This window comes from Amblyraja radiata, chromosome 11 (assembly GCF_010909765.2).
Source record: "Amblyraja radiata isolate CabotCenter1 chromosome 11, sAmbRad1.1.pri, whole genome shotgun sequence".
NCBI classification, from domain to species: Eukaryota; Metazoa; Chordata; class Chondrichthyes; order Rajiformes; family Rajidae; genus Amblyraja; species Amblyraja radiata.
The window spans coordinates 37181373-37187372 of NC_045966.1; the positions used below are offsets into that span (position 1 = coordinate 37181373).

General features: G+C 42.3%; 1 protein-coding gene across 1 annotated transcript in view; it reads right to left on the reverse strand.

Moving 5' to 3' along the window:
• The window catches only part of LOC116978502 (fibroblast growth factor receptor 4-like), a 56440-nt gene extending 51160 nt beyond the window's left edge, over positions 1–5280 (reverse strand). Inside the window, exon 1 of the mRNA XM_033029679.1 lies at positions 4292–5280. The gene's annotated coding sequence lies outside the window, so the exon portion shown is untranslated. The remainder of the gene's footprint in view (positions 1–4291) is intronic.
• Between the last annotated feature and the right edge of the window lie 720 nt (positions 5281–6000).

Sequence of the window (6000 nt, forward strand, 5' to 3'; positions counted from 1 at the left end):
GCATCAACTAAATCATCAGGCATAGCATCTCAGGAGAACATGGATAGGCATTCAGACTAAAGAAGGGCTCCGACCCAAAATGTCACCTGTTCATTACCTCCACAGATGCTGCCTGGCCAACTGAGTTCTTCCAGTACTATGTGTTGCTCAAGATTCCGGCATCTGCAGTTCCCCGTGTCCCCAGTGGTAGACAGGGAGGCTGACTGGCACACACACACACAGCAAGACAAACAGACCACAAGATATAAGGTGATAAAGTCAGATAAGCCACGTATTAGCAGAAAAGCCCCCCCCCCCCCCCAAGAGGTGCAGCAAGTGAATAGGACAGGCAGACTCAGATTAACACAGAGAGTGGCTGGGACAGCCAGGCTCCAGTGAGGCACAGATAACAGTGAAATGAAGAGACTCAGGCAGATACGCTGTGTGAAAGATGGATGGGACTCAGATTAACATACAGAAAAGCTGTGCAGACAATACAATTGTTTATACAGGAAGGGCGAGATGTGATGGTAAAATTCTGACTCAAAACTCAGTAATCACATTGAATAAATATAGACAAATGGCCCACCATGAACAAAACACCCAAAATGAAGATAAGCATTGAAACTACCCTGCATAGCTTCGAAAGCATTGTGATTTTCACACTGTTATCAGGAAATCTTTCATACAGATAATGACCAAAATCTGTAGTAAATTTCCATGTCGAAACTTTGGAGTCACTCAGGAATGAAATGGCTATTATAGTGAGGTGCTGTTAACATCTTTCTGATTGGCAGTATATTCCAACCACCTGCCTTTCACCCCCCCCCACCCACTATGTCAACCTAATTACCTGTCACATTTTGTCCTGCTCTCCCCTTTTCCAGCTTTCTCCCCCCCACCCCCCCCCATCAGTGTGAGGAAGGGTCTCAACCTGAAACATCATCTATTTTATGATCTCCAAGGATGCCGCCTGACCTGCTGAGTTACTCCAGCACTTTGTGTTCTTTTCTGAATTAACCTGCATCTGTAGTTCTTTGTTTCTTCAGTATGGTCAATAAAAAATGCTTTCATCACCTGTTATTATTTTAGGACCTTTGACCCCACATTTAAATCACCAGACATGCTAATTACGAGCTGATTCATCGTGCCAGGTAATTTACAGCAAGCAGTCCTGCAGCCATCCTTTAGAGAACAGCCGTGGTGATTCACTTGCACTGCCCACCACAGTGTTACAAGTTGCTCTCTCTCTTTATATCGTGATCTGTTTATCTAATGAAAGGGAAATGTACACCAAGTATAACAAGCCACTAGGATTGCACTGTCTTTCAGATAAATTAAATGTGAAGAATATTAAATCAGTTACCCAGATTTAAAAAAATACGTAGGAGGGAACTGCAGATGAAAGTCTGAAGAGTGGTTTCGACCCCTGCTTTCTATCCAGAGATGCTGCCTGTCCCGCTGAGTCACTCCAACATTTTGTGTCTATCTACACAGATATAATAGTCAGTTTGCTTAGCATTCCGGTTCATGGAATCAAACTTAAATGGTGATAATCCAAGATGCTTGCAACGTTGTTACAATAAAACAAATTGGCAAGAGCATCATGACTCCACAGTCAGCAGAATTTTGTCAAACATTAGCTTAAATTTCAAAACAACATTAAATGCAGTTCTTTAAGAAGGAACTGCATATGCTGGAAAATCGAAGGTAGACAAAAGTGCTGGAGAAACTCAGTGGGTGCAGCAGCAACTATGGAGCGAAGGAAATAGGCAATGTTTCAGGCCCAGCACTTTTGTCTACATTAAATGCATTTCCACAGCTAACCTTATAAACAATGGCATATTGTCATTTTCCCAACATCCACAAATAATGTCAGTCTGAAGAAGGGTTTCGGCCCGAAACGTCGCCTATTTCCTTCACTCCATAGATGCTGCTGCACCCGCTGAGTTTCTCCAGCATTTTTGTGTACCTTCCACAAATAATCCTTTGTGGAGTCAGGTGAATTGAAATCAAGTGTCAAACACCAGTACATTTCCCACCCCTAGCTTAGGAGGTGCTGAGGTTGAACAATTACCCCTATCCACAATCTGAAATCAAAAACATGATATTCCTCAAATGACATCCCACAAACATAATATATTAAAAAAAGCTTTTGGGTGGGTGGGTGCCTGGGAAACGAGCACTTAAAGGTGGGTAAACCACTAAACAATAATGCTCCCCAACTTACTAACCAATTTTGTGAGGATTTTCTTTAAACCATCCAGCTACCTAAAAAAAGGTCTAACAAAATATTTCAGTCACATCTCAGGGCAACCAGTGGTCTCTTTAGATATTCTTCTAAAGCCATGAATGCATTGTATCCCTATTTGGTTATTTAATGCATTCATTTTATTTTTGAACAGCAGGTGCTACCGTTACCTGGAACAGACTCTCTCACTACAACTGCTAACATCCACATTGATACAAGAACACATGCTATATTTACTTCCCCACTGGAGGTACCTTTAGAAAGCAAGTAAATTGCACTGAAAGAAGCGTCATTCCACTCCTGGCCTCTGATGGGGTCTATCCACTTCCTCTAAGGAAGTTGATTTTCTGCGAGTACCTTGAAGAAGCAGAGATTCTTGATTTATACCCATCGTCTCATTAAATTCCAAATGACCCTATCTCATTAAGTTCGGTCTGACCGTTTTGAGTTAACTTCTCAATGCAAGACAGCGACTATTGTAAAACTACATTATTGTTCCTTCATTAAAGTAATTTTCCTGAGAATTGACTTAGAACTCTCTGATAGAACAGAGGAAGATTTGGGACCTCGTGAACTAAAGCGAGAAAAGGAAGGCCATAAATATATATACAAACAAGTTATGAGATTTTGGGGGCAGATTTGTGCAGGGAATGAATCAGCACTACATAAGCAATGTTGCAATGAGACCTATTCACAGAGTGGTATTCAAATTACTAGCTCACAGCTTTTGGGGTGAAAGTACAGCCAGGAAGTATTATTACTGTGAAATCATGATAGACACATTTTTATGATTTAGATCATGGCCACGGAAGTTCAGCCAAGAAGTAATATTTCTGTGTAACCGAAGTAAATGCAGATGATGCAACAAATATATTGTGTATATAAGACTGACAGCAGGAAATTCAACTAATGTCCAACATATGAAGTTTTTTTTAAAATAAAACAGTGGTGACATAAAATCCTGGAATCATTCTGGAAATAATTAGATATTATAATGATGTGAAGTTGGGAGCTTTTAAAAATAATCAACTGTAATCAGAAAAAAAATAGCTTTGTGGTTATTAGCTGAAACTCATTTGATTCTGCAAGTTCCTTAAAACTATCATTGAGTTGTGGAATTAATCTATGAATCAAAGGAGGAGTCAACCATGTCAAAAATATTTTATTTGAACCAACTGCTCACCTTTCCACTTTAAAGACACAAGGAACTGCTGATGCTGGTTTACAAAAAAAAAACACAGACTGCTGGAGTAACTCCGCGGGTTAGGTCCTGTTTCTGGTATAGACCCTTCTTCAGACTTCCCAATTTAATGCTGTCTCACGTTTTAGATTTCTTATGGCAACCCTGTTTTAAATTACATCAAGTTACCAGATGATGGAAACGTCACTATTTTATGACTGGATTGTGTAATTAGAAAATATATTTAAAAAAAGAACTGTTCTTCAATCAAAATCTGTCAAATTGACTGCTCGGGTATGCACATCGCAATGGTTTGAGAACTGGATTACACGCTCTTTCAATAAATTGTGTAATGATCCCTGCTGTGCTGTCGTGCTGTATGACATATCTTTTATGTGCCTAAATATGAAGATTCTGTTGATTTGTTCTTTCTTTCCCATTGCACTTCGATCCCAAAACCGAATCACTAAAGTATGACATTATCTATATGTTGCCAGCCACACGGCACTACATGGCTGTTAACTGAACACTGACAAATTGAAACTTCACCAGGCGGAGATACTCCCCTAGTTATTTTATTTTTTTTTTTGCAATAATATCGGCGGACGAGAAAATACTGGGTTATGGTATAGAAGCACTCGGAGGGAAATCTTTATGGTCAATCCGCCCTTGAGAATCATGCGCTCACAACATAGCCGGCTAGTCACACTCTGCTATATAGATCGTCGTCTAGTCTGAGTTTATAATACAGCGACCAGGAGGTTTCAGTCTGCACATATGTATCTCCATTTACAACCTCGACAATCAAGTACATAAACACTGACATATAATCACACACAAACGAGAACTTCAACCCAGCTTGCTCATTGCATTAAGCCTACCTCTACAAGCGTCTTGTGAGCGGTCCCTGGACAATGACAAAATGTGACGGCTCGGTGCTGGGCTAGAATAGTTGGTTGCTCCACAGTGGTTCACTCCATCAAGGTACTCGTGTGACGATGCACGATTAAACCCGGCCAATTGCCGTCCCCCTCGGGACACCGTGCCAGGATAAAGGCTTCCAGAAATTCTTCAAGTACCTTTGCATCGGGCGGGACGAGTCACAGTTTCAAGCACATCTGAAGAGTCACCTGTGCGAGTGTGCGGCGGGTGGCACCGATGCACAGGGAGAGGGGAACAGCAATGGGCACAACGGCACCGAGAAGAGTCTGTGCTCCAAGAAGTTTCCAATCTCTGTCCCTAACTCGCTTAATGCTGGACGCTGAATCCCAGAAATATTCACTCCTCCGCTGGTGGCAGCGATCTCTGTGAAATATTACCACTGCAGCAAAGAAACAAAAATCTTAAGCGATTTGTAAACCGTTGGTGGGGTTAGGAGTCGCCAGTACCTGATAACAACCTACGCGAGCCTCCAGACTGCATACCTTGGCCGCCACAAATGTGCTGCACTGCACAGTTAAATCCAAAAGTAAACAACACAAAGATCTCGGCGGATGGAGGGATGTTTCTGGTTGATTACTGCGCAAACACACTTGGAACGCATAAGAGAAGGTATTTCAGTCTAAAGCTGTGCTGGTCCTGGTAACGGGACTGTCCAGTTTCAGTGTAGTGTGCACTCACACTCTACACCAGAGGGAATGGAGAGAGCACAGCAAGCACCCCAGTCAGTCAGTCTCTCTCTCTCCCTCTCTCTCTGGGCACGCTGTCTGACAGAGTCAGAGTTGCCAGCAAAGATACTGGAGCATTGGTTGCCAGAGCCTGTGCCCTTAAGGGGTCAGCAGCATTAGAAATCTCAATTAGCAGCTCTCGCGTTACACCCACTGTTTACTGGAAGGTTCCATCTCTCACTCACTCCTAGTTAACAATAGCTCTTAAAGGGAACTGAAAGAGAGGGGTGGCTCCAATCTCCCGGCACCTCCTCTTACCCCCCAGCTCCGCAGTACAATCCTTTCACACACGAGAAGGAGAAAAGGTAGCGTTTGTCCTATCTGTGGAGAATAGGATTAACCCTTTTCAATACAGGCTCCTGGCTGCAACAATGACAACTTGCTTTCTGCTACAGTACACAGTCATTTATAAAACACAGTGACCCTTCGAGAAACTGACAAAGAGATAATTCTTTGCATATCTCTAAGACTTTAGGAGAGTTGTGAGGATGGTTACACTTGAAAAATACATAAACGTGTCAGTTTTCTCTCTGTAATGTCACTGCAAAACGTTGGTTTGAAAACATTTCCCACCCCCCACTGCTCACTCTTGCAGGCAACCTGGACGTTTGATCAAATGTATTGATTGGGTAATTTGTGTGTTAACTTTCAGTTTTCTTTTATTCCGTATCTCTCCTCTCCTGTAGTGGGTGCTAGTTGGTGTGTTGGCTGCACTCCAGTACCTCCCAGAAAGGAGATGTTCAATTAAGTTACTGTTTGACTGAACTGGTTGCCTCAAGATATCTCCTCGAAGTGCTAATTCCTCTTCCCGGAGCCAAGACAGCAAGCACCAACAAGTTTCTAATTGCTGGTCCCATGCCTGATCCGGTTTTTATCTGGGATAGAACCCTTTTGATTGATTGCTCTCCCAAAGCCCAATCATT